Here is a 23,561-nt window from a genome sequence, read left to right on the forward strand (position 1 = left end):
GCCTTTTCTTTATTAGGTCTATGATTGCTATAAGCTAATCCCTTATGTTCTATTCTGTTTTTGCTTAAAAAACAAAACAAAACACTTATTTTCAGTTTTGTACTTTTAGCCTTTTTAAAGTCTTTTTTGAATCTGGTAAAGGTATCAAACACATTAGCTTTTTACCAGCTCTGAAGTCCCATAAAAGTTACATTTCACTTTTCATTTGCTTATTAAATTTTTTTTTAACTTCACATGTATTTTTCTTGCCCTCTCATCCTCCTCAACCCCTTTTATTGGGGAAAACAAAATCAAGCCCTTGTAACAAGTAGGTATAGTCAAAGAAAATGAATTCCCTTGTGTCCAACAGCATCTCCTTCTATGTCTTTCATCCATTACCGTGATTCCAACTCAGTAACTTGCAGTTGCCTTTATGTGTTTATCCTAACTTTACATTATAATTATTTTTAAAAATGTCTTCTTTCCCTTCACAATAAACTTATTGATCCTATTTTATGTTGCCTATCATTCTGTTTTTCCAACTCAATGCCTTGCATATTAAGTAGATATGTGTGTCAGATGGATTTGTTTTAATAAAAGTTTTGAAGTGAATTAAAGCAGTTCATTCAATATATCACAGAGGGATAAGAGAGAAACATTGGAAAGATGATACTTGAGAAGACATAATAGAATCATATTTGACCATAGTAATAATTTAATTTAATTGATTCATTTTAGAGATGAAGAAAACATAATTATATATATATCTATATATATATATAGATATATATATCTATATATATCTCATAGGTGAGATTTGAACTATCCTTACCCTAAAGTTCTGTTCACTTACAAGAATCTTGCTTCATGCTGCCATTTTTGCATTTGGATTGTATTGAAAATTTGTGTCCTCATTTTGAAAAGCTTAAGTACAGAGGTGTATATGCAGATGTATTACATAATAAGTTATAAATGGACATTTGTAGAAAAAAAGCCCAATACTACTTATATCATTCTTTTTGGCTAAATATACTTGGGGATAAATCCATGACATTTTGATGTTGATGTATGGAAAACAATCATTTTCTTTTAAGATATGTTTTACAATCATTCTGAATGTTTATTTTGTTTCACAGTGAAATCTGTGGTACGTTTGTAATAATAATAATGAAATAATAATACCAATTATAGCTGGCATTTATATTGTGTTAAGGTTTGCAAAATCTTTTAAATGTGTCTCAACATATGATTCTCACAAACTTGCGAGGAGGTTGTAAATATATTCCCAATTTACAGATGAGAAATTGAGATTGCTTGCTAAGATTCACACACCTATTAAGACACTGAGTTTGGATTTGAACTTAAGTCTTCCAAGACTTCTAGAACTTACTTCTCTTAAGTCTTGAGAATATTGCACACTTAGGGATTTACAAGTTTGCCTAGTAGAAGACCAAGTATTGTAAACAATTATATAATTAGTACACAGGATTATACTGATATGTTTGAATAGCCTCACCCATAAGTTTTTTAATTTAAATTTTAATCTGTATTATTTTAATTTAATCTGTACTATTAAAACTTGTCCGTCTGTTTCTTAAGACTAAACAATAGCAATAATAAATCAAACCTTGATTTATAGGGTTTGCTAATTTCTTAGTTGTAAGTATTCAAACTAAAATTTTTATACTTGGCTATAGCTGATTTGACTTGAGTTCAAAATACCACAATATAGAGCAGACTGTGATAACAACTGTAGAAATAATTAGCTTGAGTTTGTGTGCTATGGGAGAATGAAAAAATCTTTTAAAAATCTTCCTTTTATTTCTGCATTAGTCTTATAATAACAATGTCTTTTTTTCTGTGTATTTTAGTGTTAATTTACTATAGAAAATTTTGGTAGTTCAGAAGGATACATAAAGTGATTGTTACAAGAAAAGTATGAATGAATGAATGAAAAAGCATTTATTAGGTACTTAATATATGCCAAACACTTTAAAATTCCATTTCCTCATTCATTCTATTGGAAAATTCTTTGGGCAAATTCCAGAGGCTTGTTATTTTGATGTAGAAAATTTCTTACATTTAAAAAAAAAGTATATATACACATACATACTTATTCATGTATGTATATATTTAAATATAAGAAGTAATTCTTTCATTATAATATATGGCATGGTTTTTTAATAGCTATCAAAACCTTTTAAACCTTTTTAAAAATAATAGCTTTTTATTTTCAAAATACATGCAAAAATAGTTTTCAAATTTATCTTTGCAAAACCTTGTGTTACAGTTTTTTCTCCCTTTCTTCCCCCACTCCCTCCCCTAGACAGTAATCCTAGTGTATGTCAAAGCAATCCAATATATATCAAAATCTTTTTGAGTCTGACTATTAGGAAAGAGTCATGGCAATAATGGACTGCTAAGTGATGCAATGGATAGGGCACTGGACCTGGAGTCGGGAAGACTCCATGATTTGGTGTTGAAGATTGTGGGGGACATAAAGGAAAAATCTCTAGAGCATGGGTTAATTTTTTTGTGTTATGAAGCCCTTTGGCAGTCTAAAGAAAGGACTATAGATTCAGTTGTTAGAATCTTCAAAGTTAGAATGAAGAAACATTAAATTACATGTTCCCTGTTATAAAATCTAAGCAATTTTATAGATCCCTCTTTCTCATGCTTAAAAGTTTTGATGATAAGTAAGGATGTTACTTTTGGAGAAATAGTAGGAAACTTAAATTGTGATAGGTATTGCCAATTTTGTTGTTCATTTGTTTCAGTTGTGTCAGTCTCTTCGTGACTCCGAGATTTATTTATTTATTTTTTATTTTATTTTATTTTTTTTTTGGCAAAGATCTTATTTTGTAGATGAAGAAACTGGTCAAAGAGGGTTAAGTGACTTACCAAGAGTCATGTGGCTAGTTAGGTATATGAGATCAGATTTGAAATCCAGAAACTTTGAGAAAATCTGGAACTTCCCAGATTCCAGGCTCTGCACTTTTATCTACAATACCACTTACCTGCCAGAGTTGGTGCTTAATAAATACTTGTTGAACTGAATTAATTTTTTGATAGGATTATGACTGTTGACATCTTTCAGATGACTACTCAGGAGTAGGGATGCAGTCTTTCATCTATGGTTAAAGTAGAGCTTTTCAGTGAGTCTAATTGATTTCTATATGTATTAGACCTCGAATGTCAGCATTATTAGTAATATATTCTGACTGAATGAGTTTAACTACTCCAGACTTGCATTATTTATAAATGACTTGTCCAGGATCACATAACTAGTAAGTGTCTGAGGTTGAATTTGAACTCAAATCTTCCTGATTTCAGACCCAGTTCTCTAACCACTGTCCTATCTAGCTCCCTCACTGTAAAGATTAGGAAGGATATAGCTGAAGAGTGTTTATAACATTGGAAAGGACATTTATATTACTTTACTAGGATTATATTTTTTATTTTTATATATTGGTACATGAAGACTTTTGGTTTATAAAAATTTGGAATGTTGGCTAATATGTATTTGCTTTTTAACTATTTCATATATTTAAAAATATTTTTTAAAACAAACTGCTTAAATTTGCATTTAGATGCATATATAAAAGACTTTGGAGCAGCAATATTCCCATCTTGTGGTCTTCAAAGGTACTGCTACTAAAGATTTTTAAAGCACTATTGAATATTTTTATAGTTTTAGGCATAGACAGCTCTATGTAATTTTGGTACTTGCCCTGATAGGGGCTAAGCATGTCTCCTGTTTGATAATTAACCTTCATAACAACTCTTGGTGGTGTGTGAAAGTCAGAGAGGATTTGTATTCTGTATCTATGAAAAGAATATAAACACTCTGAAGAATTAACATCAAGGAGAATGAGAGAAGGTGTTTGACCAGTAGCTGCATGAAAATTAGAATGGATTATATTTGACCCAAGGGCTATAGGTTTCCAACCTTGATCCAATGATAGTACAGTTCTTGGCCAATTCTTATTGCTCCATGAAATTTTTATTATCAAATATCATTATCTTTTAAGGACTATAGTAGGACTAAGGTGGTCTAGGAATGAGATTCTTTTTATTCCCTTCTTTTCCCATGGCCTCTCTCCTTAGCTATTTGCTCCCTTTCCTATTCAGTCAGACAATATACATTTTTTAAAGTGCTCATTATGTGTAGGTTTACTGGGACAGAAGTGAACTAACTTAGTTACCCTCAAGAATATTCTTTCAGGAGAAATGAAATTTATATGTATACAAAATAAATTCAAAAGGTCATTTTGAGAGGGTGGCATGAGTAGCTAGGGCAGAGGTTCATCAAGGTCTGTGCAAAGGCCAAGGAATACAGTGTGTGTTAGGAACAGCAATAGAATAAAATCAGAAAGTGTGGAGAAAATAATATATAATAATTCTGGAAAATAGATTGGAATCAGGTTGTGAAGGATTTTAAGCAGAAAACCATATGAAATTACAAAGAACTAATTACTTTAGGGTAGAAATTTTAGGTTTTTTTCCCTATTCCTCAGTATATAGAGTAACTTGGATCTACAGGAATAGTCAGTATGCCTATTCCTAACATATACAGATGTCGGAAGCATTCAGGAAAATCTTTACAGAATGCAAAAACAAATGAGGAGATAATTTCCTAAGTTAGCTTTGATTATCTTCTCTATATTCTTTGAAATTGATGAATCTCTTCCCATCTAACAGTGATGACACTGGCATTTGTAAAATATATGGTAGCCCACATTCTTAGTGCAGTTCAAAATAATCTCTGCTAAAACAACAGCATGTGTAGTTTTGAAAGGTTGGTTAGTGCAGAAACTAATGTTTCAGTATATAACAGGCAAGAATTAATCAAAATGTAGTCTGTCTTTATAACAGATGAGAAGGAAGTTTTTGTACAGATCACAAGCTTATGAAGTGCCCACCCTCTTAATTAGCATGAAATTAATTGAAACAATTAGATTTTGCTGTTAAACTTTTTGCCATCTTAATTCAACACATGTTAATAAAGACTTATATACTTGATTTCTCATTGTTTTACATTTTTGGTATTTTCTGCTAGTGTCCGCTCATCAGCGTGTTCAGAGTCACAGAGTCAGTTCTTTGCATTAAGATGAAGCTTCTGGGAACAATTTAAAGATCATTTATATGGAGAAATACAAAAGAAAGAGAAGACATAATTATTATCTCTGAAGAGATAGGACAGATATGAAAAAAGATGTGTATCTTCAGAAAGGCATACAAATGTAAATTTGCATATTAATAACTAGTTATGTTAAATCACTAAGTATTAGATGGACCAAGAGAATGGTATTTTAAAATTTTTACTGATTTATTTAGTTATATTTGTTTTATATTTTCATATATATTCAGTTTTTGATGCAAAATACTTAAACTCCTAAAATTTTGCCTCCCTCTCTCAATATACATTCCCCAAAAAAAGCAATTTATTGTTTAATTGAAAGGAGTGATACATTTTAAAAATTTGACAGGTATGTACTGGTGCATGCTTTCGTCTTAGTGAAAAAATGATCAACTTGATCCATCTATCCTTGCTATCAGATGAAATAAAGTGTTTTGTCTTTACATTGTGCTTAGTATAATACCTGACACATAGTATATGCTTAATAAATGGTTATTCCCTTCCCTATTGTTGTCTGTCTTTTCATGGCTAAACTTTTTGAGAAGGCTTCTTTCATTAGATGCCTCCACATCCTTTTCCCTTGTTCTCTTAACTTTCATCTGACTTCTGACATTGTCATCATTCAACTGAAATATCTCTTCCCAAAATTTCTTAGTTGCTAATTGTGTGGTTTAATGGCATTTTCTCAGTTTTTATTGTTTTTGATTTTGACAACTTTTGATTCTGTTTTTTACCACCTTATCCTCGATATTTTTAAAATCCAGGCTTCTGTAACATGTTTCCTTATTCCATTCTATTGCCAATGCCTATTCATTTTACTGTACCAACTTCTCTTGCATGCATTCTTTTCTTTCCTCTTGATATTCTCACCTTCCTGGTGCATGCCATGGATTATTGCAATAGCCTGCTGGTAGATCTTTTTGTCTCTAGTCTTTCCTCACTTCATTTCATGCTCTTTTCAGTTGTCAAAGTAAACTTCTTCGATTGCAGGTCTGACCACTTTGCCTATTCTACTTATTCAACTTCAGTAGCTATCTACCACCACTACAATCAAATATAAAATTTGGTCAGTTGGTAAACATTATGGATTTAACTTTGTCCAGGCACTGTTCATCAGAGGGAAGGAGGAGTCTCAGAAGCATGAAGTACAAAGTTTCAAAATTCTGTGAGTTTCAGAGGTGATGTGGTCTTGTGGGTTGATTAATTTTGGAGATCATGATGAAGTCTGAGGAATGCTGTTGGGTGGAAAATGAAGTGCTTATCCTGGATTTACTTAAATGTAGACTCTCTCCAGTATCCAGCTCTTCATAACTTGTCTTTTCTTTTCCCTCCTGCTTCTTTCTCTCCCTCTCTGCCTTCCAGTCTGATTACTCTCGGCCAGTGTACTCTTTTATAATGATATTGGCCTCCTGATTTTTCTTAAATAAAACTATCTCAGAACTGTTTTCATTAGTTATCTTCTATCCTTGGGATGCTCTCCCAATTTATCTCTCCTGGCTTCTTTGGCTTACTTCAAGTTCCCACAAAAATCCCTACCTTCCAATCTCTTTGATATTAGTGCCTTCCCTTTTTTGATTATTTTAAATTTTCCCTGTAAATAGATTGTACATAGTTGCTTGCATATCATATCCTCCAGTAGACTGAACTCCTTGAAGACGGGTTAAAGCAAAAGCATTAATTTCTTTCTTTCTTTCTTTTTTTTTTTTTTTTAATTAATTTTTCCAAATTATCCCCTCCCTCCCTCCACTCCCTCCCCCCGATGGCAGGCAATCCCATACATTTTACATGTGTTACAATATAACCTAGATATAATATATGTGTGTAAATACCATTTTCTTGTTGCACATTAATTATTAGCTTCCGAAGGTATAAGTAACCTGGGTAGATAGACAGTAGTGCTAACAATTTACATTCGCTTCCCAGTGTTCCTTCTCTGGGTATAGTTATTTCTGTCCATCATTGATCAACTGGAAGTGAGTTGGATCTTCTTTATGTTGAAGATTTCCACTTCCATCAGAGTACATCCTCATACAGTATTGTTGTTGAAGTGTATAGTGATCTTCTGGTTCTGCTCATTTCACCCAGCAGCAGTTGATTTAAGTCTCTCCAAGCCTCTCTGTATTCCTCCTCAAAAGCATTAATTTCAAAGAACTTTGTGATATAACAAGAACATTATGGTCAGTAGTTAGGAGACATGGGGTCTAGTCTTAGTTTTGGATTTATAACTAGATAAGTTAATCTTCTCTTGATCTCAGTTCTCTCATCTGGAAAACAAGGGTTTTGAATAAATGAACTCTGGAGATCCTTGCTAGCTCTAAATCTGTGACCGTATGGTTTTTGGGAAAAGGAGAGCAGAACTAAAAGGCAGAATTTTTTGTGTTGAAGAATCTGTTAACTTAATGAAATGAAGAGAAGTTGTTTTATTTCTAAGAAATTATTGTTTTCTAGGTAAAACTCTCCACTCTGAGTGATTTGATTCTCTCCATTTATCCTGTATATGTTTTGTTCTTGCCTGGTTTTCATATTGCCTACTCATTAGTGTGTGGAAGAGCTAGAACTATCTTTGGCATTCTTTGTATCTCCAGTACTCAGCACAATATCAGGCACATAATAGGTGCTTTAAAAAATGCTTGTCTGCTCTCTTAAGAACTGGCAATTATTTAACCTGGAAGAGTTAAGATTTAAGGGAGTCATAATACTTGTCCTCACATATTTGTGTTCATCCAGAAAGTAAAAATTAGGACTATGAGTAGGAATATGAACAATAATAGCTTTTATATATTGCCTTTTAGAATTTCAAAGGCGCCCCCCCTTTTTTTAATTTTCAAAGCTTTTTATTTTAAAAATCTATGCACAGATAATTTTCCAACATTGACCCTTGCATAGCCTTGTGTTTCAGCTTTTCTCCTTCTTTCCTGCATCCTCTCCCCTAGGTGGCAGGCAATACAATATGTCATATATGTTAAAATATATGTTAAATCCAATATGTGTAAACATTTATACAATTCTTTCTGCACAAGGAAAATCAGATCAAAAAGGAAAGTAAATGAACAAGAAAGCAATGCAAGCGAACAACAACAAAAAGAGTGAGATTGTTATGTTGTGATCCACAGTCAGTTCCCACAATCCTTTCTCTTCCTTACAAGAACATCAGTATTGTCAAAGCCCTTTGCTTACAATTTTAAGATAAGGAGGGCAGAGGAAGAAACTGATTCTTCAAGTTGCAGGATTTGCCTTAGGCCTCCCAGCCAGGTCTTTAAAATATAAAATTTATTGATACATATTGTTTCAACATGGTATACATTTCTGAACAAAACTGAAAACACCCTTACAAAGCATGTTCCCTAAAAAAAAAACTAATCAATTGTTGAGAGAAAGGAAAGCTGTGTCTTTAAATTAATGGTACGATACTAACATTAACTATGGTAATTGATTAGATAGCTGTTTTATTTCTATCTTGACTTCATTTATATGATTGTAATCACTATATATACTGCAGTTACTATGATTACTGTATTCATAGTCACAGTTTATTTGGTTCTGCTTTTCTTCTTATTTCCTATAAGTTTTCTCATCTGTTTCAAAATTCTCATTTGTCATGTTTTATGACGCAGTAATATTTCATTCTATTATACCATAATTTATCTCACCACTCTTCAATTTTTGGGCAAATATTTTGTTATCCCCCCAAAAATGATTCTTTGAACATTTTTGTTCATATGGGTTTTTACCTTGTTTTAAAACCTCCTTTTGATGTGGTCCAAGTACAGGAATTTCTAGGTCAGCATGTATGACATTTATTTTTTATTTTTTTTTTAAGCTTTTTATTTACAAGATATATGCATAGGTAATTTTTCAGCATTGACAATTGCAAAATCTTTTGTTCCAACTTTTCCTCTCCTTCCCTCACCCCCTCCCCCAGATGGCAGGTTGACCAATACATATTAAATATATATATATATATATATATATATATATATATATATATATATATATATATATATACATACACATGTCCAAACAGTTGTTTTGCTGTACAAAAAAAATCAGACTTTGAAATAGTGTACAAATAGTCTGTGAAGGAAATAAAAAATGCAGGCAGACAAAAATATAGGGACTGGGAATTCTATGTAGTGGTTCATAGTCATCTCCCAGAGTTCGTTTGCTGGGTGTAACTGGTTCAGTTCATTACTGCTCTATTGGAACTGATTTGGTTCATCTCATTGTTGAAGAGGGCCACCATGTCCATCAGAATTGATCATCATATGTATGGCATTTATTAAATTTTTTTTGGAGGGGCAATAATTCCAGATTTCCCTAGAGTTTGTTGCATTAATTCAGAGCTTTACTAGCAGGGTTTCTTAAAATGATGTGTTCTACAGTGAGTTTCACTATTTTTTATCATCTTTGCATGCTTGATTTCATTACCCATCTGATTTTGGCCAAGTTACTTCTGATAATAAGTTTTTCCAAATATTAATGGAAGAGGTTGGACCAGCTGTCACTAAAAATTTCATTCAAGTCTGAATCTATGAAATTACATATTTTGACTTTGTATATCCCACAGCTTATTCCTCTTCTTAACTTTCCAATCCCCCCATCAGGAAGACAAAGTCAAAGGTAATACAATTTCAGACAGACTTTAATATGAAGAGAAACGCATTTTAAAGTGGTTCTATTTTGTTAAAATAAGATTTTACCTAAATTTTTTTTCTCCTTATACTCTGGTCATGTTTATGGTTTTAAAATTTCTACTAAATTTTAAATAATAGGTTAGACAAACATCTATCAAATACCTGCTTTGTGCAAAGTACTAGAAATACAAAAATGAAAAACAGCTTAGTCTTTGTTCTTAAATTTTTGCTTATCCATTTTTGTTGAGGAGGATAAGCTTCATCATGTACTGCTGCTATTAGGATCATATGGATACTAAATAAGTATGTACTGAATACTATGAATATGTACTAAAGCACATGTCATGGGATGCAGATCTCTTTTCTTACAATGTAATTATGAGTAATATAAGCAAAGACTACTCTGAAAATAATACATATGAATTCTCATTGTTTTCAGTAGGTACAGAAGATCACAAAAAGTATATTAGAAAATTATGGTTCATATTTAAGAAATGATAGACCAAAGACTTGTGGGCTACCCTTAATATGTGCTTCTAAGTGCCTGAGACAGGATTTAGGTTCATTTTTCTTCATGCCCAGTTCTCTAGCTACTTTGCCACCTAGGGGTCTCTTTTTGTTATAGTTAATGTACAGTTAGGAAATTTCTGTTAATGCAATTTGACAATTCTTCAGCAACCTCTTGTATTTAAAGAGTTGCCAGTATCGGTTAAGTATTTTAATGTTTGTGCAAATTATGAGAAAATCATTTAGGTTGGGCTGACTTTGCCTATTTCTTATTGTTATGGAATCAAGGAATCTTAAAGTTGGAAATAACTTCAGGGAGTAGGAAGTGAGGAACCTTTTTTCTGTCAAGGGCCATTTGAATATTTACAAACATCATTTGAAGGCCATACCAAATAATCAAATTAGGGAGCTGTGGGAGATTGTTGTACTTTGCTTTCAGTTCCTCCTTGCCTTTTTTAGCAAATGATTTCCTATGAGCTGGATGTTTCCCAACCCGATCTAATACAGTTATAATTGATTAAGGTCCTTCTATATGGTATTCTTGAAAAGTAACCCACCCACCTTTTGCTTTAAAGATCTCCAAAGAGGGGGAACCTGAGACAACTCATTTTCTTCTCTTCCTCCTTCTCACTCAACAAAAATGACTGCCTTTATTAAAGAGAAAACACATGGGCTGGGCTTCCTGTTCCTAATGTATTGTTAACTATATGTTCAGTATACTATGATTCCTTAAAAGAAAAGCATATTGTGTTGTAAGCAAAACTTTTTTTTTTCTTACAAACCACTTTCCTAGTCTTTGCCTATTTTAATATTTCCTAAGATTGCATTATTAGGTTTCCACTTTTATGTCACATGTTTTCCATATCACAAAGGTTATAATAATCTATTAAAATACTACTCTTTGAAAAATAATCAACTGTTTAGGCTGTGTTTTATTTATTTTGTATTTGAGAATTAAATCCAAGTGTAAGATTTAATTAGTCCTACTAAATTCTGCCCTAATGAATTTAGTGCAGTATTCTTTCAGCTCAGTGTTTTTGTTTTCAAGTTATTTTAGGAGTTTACATCTTTACTTTGTCTTTCAAAATGTTAATTCTCTTTTCCAGCTATGTATTCTTTACAGATTTGTTAAGTGTTTAATTTATACTTTTATTCAATACATTGATAAAAATTTAAATACCTTTAGGCTATTTCTTACTTAGTATTATTTTATTAATATATAATGGAAATATGAATTAGTTGTTTATTATAAACAAAGGGCACTTTTGTAAAGCTGGCTGTGGTCTTACCTTTTTTAAAAAAATAGTTATTTTGGGCATCCTTAGAAGAGGCAATATGATATAGAGGAAAGAATGATAGACAGTCTTAAAAGACCTGGATTCTGTCTTTCCTGTGCCATTGAGTGACTTAGAGAAAATCACTTACTATTGGACCTTATTATCCTTTTTTGTAAGGACATACGCATCTATTACATAAGGCAGATTTGCCTTTTCCTTTTGAGTATACTCGTATTTTTCCAGTGATCCTTGATTCTTCCTTCTTTTTCATTCTTCTCCATTCAGTTAATTGCCAAATCTTTTGATTTTGTCTTCATAACTTCATTTACATATGTCCATAAACATTAATCTACTTCAAGCCCTTGTCACCAATTGCTAGGGCTGTTGCAATAACCTCCTAATTGTGTTTTTTGCTCTCAGTCTCTTCTCTCTCCAATCCATTCTTTGAGCAGTTACAAAAATAATCTAATTAGATGGGCATCTCACAATTTTGCTTTCCTGGTTAAAAAGATAGACTTCAAACATCTCCTTCTTGCATTTGAAGCACATCATAGTCTGGTTCAAAACTTCCTTTCCAACCTTTTCTCAGATATTTTTTCAAATAATTTCATATTCCAAGTCTTCAGTCTACTCAGTTCTTTTTATTTTTTTTTAACAATGCTTTTAAAAATTATTTTGAGCTTAAATATAAAATGTTCACCCCCCCCCAGACCAACACAGCATAAAAAGAAAATTCATATAAAACATAATTTCCATTTCATACTGTTAGCTTTTTTTTGGGGGGGGGATACTATGTAAAAAATACTACACATCATTTCCAAAGCTATCCTGTTTTCTCTTTCCCTTTGTTTTCTTTTTTTGTTTTCTGTGCAATTTTTTTTCTTTCTCTCTACACTGCCCTAGAGAAGATTACCTTCTATCTTCCATCTACATACCATCTTCCATTGTCCTTTATTGTTTATTTGAGTATTTATAATACACAAAATGACTTAGTTCAAAATTGTTCTTAGAACAATATTGCTGTTACTGTGTGCATTTTGTTCTTCATTTATTTCATATAAGTCTTTCCATGTTTTTTTTTTTTTTTTTTTTTTAAATGAGAGGCAGCTAAGTGATGCAGTGGATAGAGCACCAGCCCTGAAGTCAGGAGGACCAGAGTTCAAATGTGGTCTCAGACACTTAACACTTCCTAGCTGTGTGACCCTAGGCAAGGCACTTAACCCCAATTGCCTCAGCAAAAAAAAAAAAAAAAAAAAAAAAAAAAAAAAATATATATATATATATATATATATATATATATATAATAAAATAAAATGAACCAGTTCATTATTTCTTATGGCATAGTAGTATTCCTTCATAATCCTGTATCATAATTTATTTAGCCATTCCCCAATTGGGTGCATCTCTTCAATTTTCACTTCTTTGCTCCACAAAGAGAGCTGCTTTAAATATTTTAGAACAATAAACGTTCTTCTTTTTTTTCTCTAATCACCTTGGGCAACAGACCTAATTGTGGTATTGCTGAGTCAAGGGATAGACACAGTATTATGCCTCTTTGGTGATAATTCCAAATTACACTCAAATGGTTGGATCATTTTACAGTTCCACCGACAGTGAATTCGTATACCAGTTTTTCTCTTCTGATCTGCTCTGCTCTTATGACTCTTCCTCTACTCCCACCTCATCTAGTCTTGATCATTCCATCATTCCTACGTGTTATATTTCCATGAATGAAAACTCAGAAACCTTTTATGTACTCATAATATTTGATCATTCCATCTCTCCCTAAGCTCTTAATCATGTTATACCATAGTCTCCTTTATATGCTCATTTGTCCAGTCATTTTGGTCTATGATTTCCTCACATAAAATTTTCTGTTCTCTTGTTTCTGCCTTGATATAACCTTTCCATTTTTCTGTTCATTTGTCTCTTGGAATTCCTTGGTTTCCTTTTATAGTGACTCGGTATATTCAGCAACCTTTATCTTCCTCTCCAAAAGTACTTATTTTTAGCTCTGTACCTACGTGTCTTATGTAAAAATGTTGTTTTTCTGATCGAGAGTAAGGAATTTGAGTTCAGGAACTGTTTCAATTGTGTTTTTATCTCCAGCACTTAAGCCCTGTGCTTGGACTATAGTAAGCATTTAATAAATCTTTGTTGTTTTTTATGGATCATTTCCTGGGCTTCCTCTCCCTATTGAATCTTCACTTGTATTGGAGAAAACATTGAAGCAAAACTTTACTGCTAAAATTCCTCATCTCACAGTGTGTATTATATTTCACCCATTTTACTTCTCTATGGATTTGAGAGAAAAGTTTCTTCCTTTTTATGAAACCAGGATTAGTCATCATAAGTTTATTTGAGTTAATCTATCTTTTATAATGTTTTATTTAATATGTGTGTGTGTGTGTATATATATATATTGTCCTAATCTCGTTTTCCTCAGATTGCTACTCTTTTTTCCTTTAAGTTAGGCTTTTTAAAATTTCTCCTTTTATGAAATGGGAAATGTTAGTTTTCAAGGGTAATATGAAATCCTTTTAGGCTTTGGGTAGCCTGTGTATAATATTAATTATTAGCTTCATGCACACATTCTGAGGAATTCAGTGACACATTACAGTTGAACCACTCCTGTAAAATTCCTCATTAGTATATCTTGTTGTTCATGTTATATGTTATAAATGCAATTAAGAGTCCAAGGTCCCCAAAACAACAAAGTGTCCAGAGTGAGTGAAGGATCATGTATTATGTTCTTGCAGGAAGTGGGTGGCTTCTTATGGTGGAGGAGCGTGCTAGTACAAAAGAGAAAACCTGTTTATATTAATTAATCAAACCCTTCCCTTGTGCCACCCAGTCTCCTCCCAGCCATTTTTGATTGGTCAATATTCTGCTGACTATCACTGTCTGCTTTCTTCATGCCCTTCTTAAATGTGTTCCCTTTCCCTTGTCATGCATCCCATGTTCAAAGATTGTAGAAAACTCCTTCTTTGGGGTGTGTTGGTTAATATGCATTTAGTCTATTAAACATGTTCATTCCCCATTTGCCTTGTCCTGGTCATTGACCCATATTAGTTTGAGCCTAATTGGGGTCTTTGGTAAGATTGTGGTTGTTAATCACTGTTGTAAATTATTATCATTAACCCACAGAATTCTCTGTGGAAAACAGACTATTTTGTTATGTCATTCTGGGGCCCATCTATCACATATATAGATTTATTCAGAATAGTTTGGTTTCAGTATTGGGGGAAAGAAGTTCAAAAAAATATTGCTGTCCTCTTGGCTGAAAAAGTTGTTTTTGTTGAAATGACACTTAAAAATAGGAAAGGCAGTTTAGGATCACTACTTCCTCAAGTTTTTCCTGCTCTACATACAAGGCCAGATTGTTAATGGCTGATCTTTACTAGAATTAATTTAACATTATAAGACTTATTGGTTAAAAAATAAAGAAAATCTAAGCTGAGTGTATAAAAGTACACCTTTGATTACTTGTCTTATCTGTGTTACTTAATATATAATGCCCGGAACGTAGTAAGCACTTAAATGTTTGTTGATTTGCCTTGAGACTAGAGTGCCCAAAAATCTTTGAGGCAAATTAGTGACATCTTTTTTTTTTTCCTTATCATTGAGAGCAAAAGTTGTATTTTATATAAGAAATTGTTTCTTTGGTGGTGCATAAGAATAATTTTATGAGAGGGGCTAGCTAAGTTTGTTAATTAAATGCCCCTAGATTTTTTTTCTCTGAGATCATTAATTTGAACTAAAAGGACTAGTTCATTTTAGACTCTATATGCTTTCATCTCTTCTTTCACTATATCTATGCTTTCATCTACTAGTCTTAGAGGGGAAGGTTTCTCTCTTAACTAAATTGAATCCCAATGTGTGGTACAGAAATGGTGAGGGGTCACCATTTAATAAAAAAGCTGGAGAGATCTCTAGAATAAAGCAAAGTTTATTGTACATTCTCACGAGAATGGTGTCCCACTCCTTGAGCAGAGAATCGAAGAGAGGAAGCGCCTCCTGTGGGCAGGATCAGCACCCTTAATCCCTAACACAAAACATCCCCTTCCACCACTGACCCTCATCCTCATGGGCTGAGGGTCTTACATTCTAACTTCGAGATCTACCCACAAAATTGAACTTGACCAATAAGTACATAGTTGCCCATATTTGACTGAAATAGGGAGGAAATTGTGTTATGGAAGGATAGCAGGAAGGGGACTTAATTATGCCCTTGAATCAATGCTCAAAGTCCTTCAGGCCTACTCAAACTCTGAAGTAGATGAAGCCTTACTCGATTTTCACAACTGTCTTGAAAGATCTCACCTCATCTCATACACCGGCACTAGTGCCTTTGATCCCATCTTTTTCTGACTCAGTGTCTTTACTCTAATATCCCTTCCCTATTTTCTTTGTTTCCTACCTCTTTAATGCCTTAATCCCTTATTGCCTTTAACTTTGTTACAATCTATTATATTTGGAAAACTTAACAAGCCTTTTATAGTTACCTGTTTTTCCCCCCCAATATCCAAACTTTTCATTGAATTATATCTTTTGTCCCTTAACACTTATTCATAATTTCTATTTGACAAAAGGGAAAAGATGCTGTAAGAAATCTAAAAATCTGCATTACCTTTTAAGAGTTTTCATTTCAGGAAATATTTTCCCCTCATGTAATTTCCAGTGCATATCTGACCTTGAACTTTGTGCAGAAGAATCCATTCTTCAGATGCTTCCTCAATCTTAGTACTGTCGATTATCCCCATTAGAGTGTTTCCCCTCTACTGAAATATTTCTAAATCTTATAGAAACCTCCTAATAGTCAAATCCAATATTTTAAAATTTCTCTTTTGAACTCTCTGCTGCATTTGATATTTTTGACCAGTATTTTGACCTCATTTCCCATAGTGCTCTTGTTTCTCTTATCCAGAAATAATATTTCTTTTGACTCTTCACCCTTTGTTTTGCCCCCTATTTGTGGGAGTTCTCTATGCCTTAGGTTTTGATCTTTAGCATATCTTTTTGTATTGTTATCTTAGGAGAATATTCTTACATTCTCATTTACATTGATAGCACTTCAGCTTTTTTATTTCAGACCATTCAAGTTCAAGTCTTTGTTTCATTCATTCAAGTTTCATTAAAATGAAAACAGAAAATAGAAAAAAAAAAAGAGTGTTTATGTACATTATTTCATTTTATCATTGGAACCACTTTGTTACAAGTAAAAAACAAAACTTAGAATGAATCTTTGATTCATTCCTCAAACATTTAAATTCTCAGATGCCTTCTATTCAGTGAAAAAGTAACAAAATGTAGATAACACTGAGGTGTCTACTATCATGAAAATTTATAGAAATAATTTGATCCTTCTTCTTTCTTCCTAATAGCCAATTAATTACCAAGAATAATTCATAAAAGTTAGAAATAACATGGACCTTTAGAAATTGTCTAATCTTAAATACTTTATAAATGAGGAGAAATGATGTGCTCAGTTTCCAACAATTAAGTTAATAAGTAGAATTGGAATTTGAACTTGGGACTTCTCACTCCAAATTCAGTGCCCTTTCCTCTACTCTATTTATTTATTTGTTTGTTTGTTTATTTTTTGGGTATATCTTTAGACTATCTCATTAGAATGTTTAGAGGCAAGTTGGTTTAATGAATTGACAGTCTTGCATTGAAGTCAGAAAGACCTGGGCTCAAATTGTTCCAGACACAAATAGTGTGACCCTGGACAAAGTCATTTAACCTCTTTTGGCCTTAGTTTTTCTCACCTGTCAAATGAGGTAATTTAATTTGATGGCCCTAAAGTTTTTTTTTTCCCATCCATCCGTCCATCCAGATCCCTTTTTATTCCTATGACTATCCATTACTATGCTCCAGACAAACTGTATTTGGATTATTTGGTTCAATTCTGGAATGATAGTGTTTGACAAACCCAAAGATCCCAAATTTTGGGATAAGAATTCATTATTTGACAAAAACTGCTGGGAAAACTGGAAATTAGTATGGCAGAAACTAGGCATGGACCCACATTTAACACCACATACTAAGATAAGATCAAAATGGGCCCAAGATTTAGGCATAAAGAACGAAATCATAAATAAATTGGAGGAACATGGGATGGTTTACCTCTCAGACTTCTGGAGGAGGAAGGAGTTTGTGTCCAAGGGAGGAGAACTAGAGACCATTATTGGTCACAAAATAGAAAATTTTGATTATACCAAATTAAAAAGTTTCTGCACAAACAAAACTAATGCAAACAAGATTAGAAGGGAAGTAACAAATTGGGAAAACATTTTTACAGTTAAAGGTTCTGATAAAGGCCTCATCTCCAAAATATACAAAGAATTGATTTTAATTTATAGGAAATCAAGCCATTCTCCAATTGATAAATGGTCAAAGGATATGAATAGACAATTTTCAGATGATGAAATTAAAACTATTTCCACTCATATGAAAGAGTGTTCCAAATCACTATTGATCAGAGAAATGCAAATTAAGACAACTCTGAGATATCATTACACACCTGTCAGATTGGCTAAGATGACAGGAACTAATAATGATGAATGTTGGAGGGGCTGTGGAAAAACTGGGACACTGATGCATTGTTGGTGGAGTTGTGAAAGAATCCAACCATTCTGGAGAGCAATCTGGAATTATGCCCAAAAAGTTATAAAAATGTGCATATCCTTTGACCCAGCAGTGCTACTCCTGGGCTTATATCCCAAGGAAATACTAAAGAAGGGAAAGGGACCTGGATGTGCCAAAATGTTTGTGGCAGTCCTTTTCCTAGTGGCTAGAAACTGGAAAATGAATGGATGTCCATCCATTGGAGAATGGTTGGGTAAATTATGGTATATGAATGTTATGGAATATTATTGTTCTGTAAGAAATGACCAACAGGATGAATACAGAGAGGCTTGGAGAGACTTACATCAACTGATGCTGAGTGAAACGAGCAGAACTAGGGGATCATTATACATTTCAACAATGATACTGTATGAGGATGTATTATGATGGAAGTGGATATCTTCAACATAGAGAAGAGCTAATCCAATTCCAATTGATCAATGATGGACAGAATCAGCTACATCCAGAAAAGGAACACTGGGAAATGAGTGTAAACTGTGAGCATTGTTTTGTTTTGTTTTGTTTCTCTTCCCAGATTATTTTTACCTTGCGAATACAATCCTTCCTTTGCAACAACAACAACAAAAATTCGGTTCTGCACATATATATACTACGATGTACTATAAGATATTTAATTTGTATGGGAATGCCTGCCATCTAGGGGAAGGGGTGGAGGGAAGGAGGGGAAAAACTCGGAACAAAAGGGAGTACAAGGGATAATGTTGTAAAAAATTACCTATGCATATGTACTGTCAAAAAATGTTATAATTATAAAAATTAATAAAAACAAAATAAAAAAAATAAAAAAAAATTCTGGAATGAACATTAGTGTTCTATAGCTATTTAGAAGAGGAGTGGGGAGGTAGTATTTTATACCAGGAAGTTGAAGATACTAGTACAATTTAACTTGTAGAAGAAATTTGCAAACAAGAATAGAATGGATATAGTAACTGATATTTGACAGTTAAAGTATATAGAAGGAAATATTAGATATTTTCTAATGAAGGAAATGACAAGTTAAATATGTTACTCAATACTCAAGAAAGTTTAATTTAGAAAGTAGTCTTCTTTGTGTGTGTGTGTGTGTGTGTGTGTGTGTGTGTGTGTGTGTGTGTGTGTTTTTTTTAGCTATGCAGTTTGGCTTCCAGTCTCACCATTTAGCCAGCTGTTCTTTCTCTCCAGAGTTGCCATTGAACTCTTTAGAAGTAGGATACAGCTTGTAGGAAGATTAAGACTAATTAAGCAGCAAAAAAGGAGGCTTTTTCACAAACCTAGAGTAACATAATGACCTCGACTAAACATGATCATATAGCTTCTGATTGATTACAAATATGGAACCATAAGATGATTGTATTTGTTTTTGTTTTTTTCCCATTTTCTTTCTGTTTTCATTTTAATGTGGGTGTGACTTGAATGGTCTGAAATAAAACATGTTTGTAGTACATGCCACATAATATACTATAAATTATTATAGTAAAGAGGTTTATTGTATATTATTTAGTATATGCATCTTAGTTTGGGATTTTTGAAATTTTTTTATTTTTCATTCCATACTCCCTTTTACTAAATCATAGTAACAAAATGAAGTAGACTTGAACTATCCTGAATTTTTTTTCCCTATTAATTTCCTTCCCATTCCCCCCCCATACCCCTCCTTGTGCCTTTTGTTCCTGAAGATTACCTGTTAGAATAAGAGAACATAGCCAAGCTTCAGGATTGATTTGTGTTTCAGAGAAAAAGGAGGTTAAGGAATATGATGGACAAATGATTACAGAATTGTTCAGTTTACATTTCAAATTTCCTTTGCTTTTCAAATCAGGGATTTGGGGCTGCTACTCTATTTCAAGGGAAGGTTGACTGTCAGTATTTTCCCATTGGGTAAGAGGCTATACTATTGCAGCTTTTCCAAACCTTTTAATCCCCATAAGCCTCCATTATGGGCTCCTCTTCTCACTATTGTCTCAGCTAAAACACCATGAGTTCCTTCTTCTTCCCTTCTTATTTCACATTGGTCAGGTGCCCTTTCCCACTATCTCTCTCCTCTTTTACCCTTTTCTTACATGAAGAAAGTTGACTCTTCTTTGCCAAGGTAAATTGTACCTTGAGTGAACCTATTTCATCATGCCTTTATTAGCCCTCCTTTATTATCTCTATATTCTCACTCATCTTCAGTCTTTCCCTGTCAGCTGACTTGCTTTTTTTTTACTGCCAATAAATGCACCCAGGTTTCTCCCATTTTTAAGAAACTCTCACTTGATCTGTTCATCCATGATAGCTATTATCCTTTTTCTCCCCTCTCTTTCTTGGCTACACTCCTTATTAAAAAACAATCTACAATTGGTGCTTCAACTTCTTTGTGTGTGTGTGTGTGTGTGTGTGTGTGTGTGTGTGTGTGTGTGTGTGTGTGTTGTTTTTTTTTTTTTTTTAGCTATGCAGTTTGGCTTCCAGTCTCACCATTTAGCCAGCTGTTCTTTCTCTCCAGAGTTGCCATTGAATTGCCAAATCTAATGAATTTTTCTTATTTTTCATCCTTTTTAAACTTTGCACCTTCTTTTTTTAGGTTTTATTAACACTTCTATCTCTGACTCTCCTTCTACCTTACTGATCTGTCTAAATCTCCTTTTCTAAATCTTTATCCAAGTAGTGATTGCTACTTGTGAATGTCTTCAAAAGATCTGTCCTGAGTTGCTCCTTCATTCCTTTGTTCTTCTCTCTTACCTCTTTTGCTTTTCCCTTCCTTTCCAATCTTGCACTAGATATATGTGATATAGATAACTTGATATAGATATATAAGTGAAATCATATGATACATTCTTCCCATATTTTCAGTTCTTTTTCTGGAGGTGGGTAGCTTCTTCTTTCACAGGTCCTTGTTGATTTGAGTATTCATATTACTCAGAATAATTCAGTCATTTACAATTTTTCTTCAAACAATATAGCTGTTACTGTATACAACCTTCTCTGGTTGTACTACTTTTTCATAATTATGTAAATCTTTCCATATTTTCCTAAAATCAATCTGCTCATTTCTTATAGAACAGTAATATTACATCACAATCACATGCTACAACTTATTCAGCCATTACCTAGTTGATGGGCATCATATCCCCTTAATTTCCTTTTTTTTTTTTTTTTTTTTTTTTTTTTTTGCCACTACAAAGAAAGCTTTTTAAAATATTTTAGAACATACAGGTTTTTTATAATTCTTTAGGCATAATTCCAGGTTGTTCTCCTTTTCTTTCTTATTTTTTGTTAGATTTATTTAGTTCTGAGAAGGGAAGATTCATGTCCTCCATTATTACTAATTTTGCTATCTATTTCTATCTGCGTTCATTTAGTTTTTCCTTTAAAAATTTGGATGGCATAGCATTGAATGCATGTAGTTGTCAACATGTTTTCTCTACTATTAGAATAAAAAACCCTTTATTATTCTCTACTATTAGAATTAAAAAAAGAAGTTATTGCCTTCTATTTTGGCAAAAGCATTTAAATACAGTGCTGATTCAAAATAGATGTTTTATAATTTATTTGTTGAATTGGATTGAATTGAATGGATTTGAATCTACAACTTATTTCCTTTTTTGTTCATTCATTCATGTCTACAAGACTAGTCTTAATTTCTAGGTTCTTTTACCTTAAATTTATGATCCTGTGAATCACCTAACAGCTTTAACAGATTTTTAGTTATTTGAAGATATCCATCATATTTTCATGTGGCACCCCAAACTGTACACAAAATTCCTAATATGTATTTAATGAAGAAGAGAATAGTGGCACTTCATTTCCCTTATTGTGGACTAAATGCAAAGCACATACATCATCTCTTCCTTCATCACTCCTGTGCCCAAAATCCACTGTATAAAGAGCACAATCACAAATAATTTTAGATAAAAAAGTTCTTGCCCTCAAGGAATTTTTAGTCTAAACTAATGAAATGTAAACACAGATATCTCTGATTCAGTGTTTTATAAGTGCACAGTGTCCTGTTAGAATATGATGACTGGAGGGAAGTAGAATTGTCAATGATGAAAAATAGATTGTGCAAACTAATTTATTTTAGAGCTTTTCTTTATTGGGGTGTGTTCTTATGCAAAATTATTCCTTGGCAGGGTGAATTTCTAGCTAACCATTGAAAGAAGCATGTTTAGTATTAATAATAATATTTTAACTAATACTTAATCTCCATTTATATTGTTTTTATGGGGAAAATACTTTGCCGAATATAACCTTAGGGGTATCAGGAATAATTTCTCCCACTTTAGTGATAGGTTTCCCCCCAGCAATGGTATAGAAAGTGTACATAGCTATAAAATATTTTTAAATATGGCTGAGCTATTGTTAAAGGGATATCTCTATAGCTTCTAATTGAGATGTGTTAGGGTAAGCCTTTATGAAACTTTTACTGATAACATCTTAAGACTTAAAATATTTTAGGCGTGCAGTTAAATTTTAGTTTTTAACTACATTTCTTTAACCAAATTTGGCTTCCCAAACCAAATCTTAATTTTTATTATGATGAAATGTCCAAATCTTTGATAAAGTACTTTTCTTATGGATTTTTTTTTTTTTTAATTGTAGAAACGTGTTTAATCACATCAAACATTTGCTTGGCAAGATAAGAAATGCAAATTTTGTATTGAAACTTAAAAGAATACCAGATGTTTTGAAACTTTCAAACATCCCTTCAAGAACATTGTGCCTGATGATTTCATAATGAATAATGTATTCAGTATAACATTTCTCATCTTGTTTCCATCTGGTGCCTGAGCCCCACTAGGTTATCTTATGGAAGTGTATTGAAACAGTGTGGTGTGATAGCTGTTATATAACTGAACTGGGGCTTGTCTTTAACTGTCATATCCTACAAAGAACCTGTCTTCAATGAGCAATAGTTAAATAATTGTATTGAATGTTACAAAATACATAAATTAAAATTTGGTAGAAAATGAGTATATATGTTTTTTTAACATTAACTTTTTTCCCCAAAGTTTGTGTAGAAGCAGAGTAATATTTCAGAATTTTCATTTCCTTTTTTTTTTTTTTTTTTTTTTTTAAACAACAGATAGAGGGACAAAAGCAGAAACACCAGCACTGGCTATAGGTAAGTTAAATCTTTGTATCTAAATTATTATTCAGTTGTATATTATAATTTAAAATTTTAAAAAGCATTACCTAATTATAGTTTAAAGGGGAATTTCTACTCTTAACTAATTTAGAACTTATTAAAAGTCCTAATTACAGAGAACTATTTATTTTGATTCTTGGCTTAAAGTAGGAAATATGGTAATATATTGAAACTTTTTATTTTTTTCCCCTGCTTTCTTGAGAAATGGGACGAAACCATGTTTTTCTTGATAACTGAATTAATTTCAACAACTTTTCAGCTGTAATTAA

General features: G+C 32.6%; 1 protein-coding gene across 16 annotated transcripts in view; it reads left to right on the forward strand.

The window, feature by feature from the left end:
- Positions 1 to 23,561, forward strand: part of CYRIB (CYFIP related Rac1 interactor B) — a 200,126-nt gene that overhangs the window by 100,817 nt on the left and 75,748 nt on the right. For all 16 annotated transcript variants that reach the window (XM_074265547.1, XM_074265645.1, XM_074265563.1 and 13 more), the window contains exon 2: positions 23,230 to 23,268. The gene's annotated coding sequence lies outside the window, so the exon portion shown is untranslated. The remainder of the gene's footprint in view (positions 1 to 23,229; positions 23,269 to 23,561) is intronic.

The sequence above is a fragment of the Sminthopsis crassicaudata genome, chromosome 1 (assembly GCF_048593235.1).
Source record: "Sminthopsis crassicaudata isolate SCR6 chromosome 1, ASM4859323v1, whole genome shotgun sequence".
Taxonomy (NCBI): Eukaryota; Metazoa; Chordata; class Mammalia; order Dasyuromorphia; family Dasyuridae; genus Sminthopsis; species Sminthopsis crassicaudata.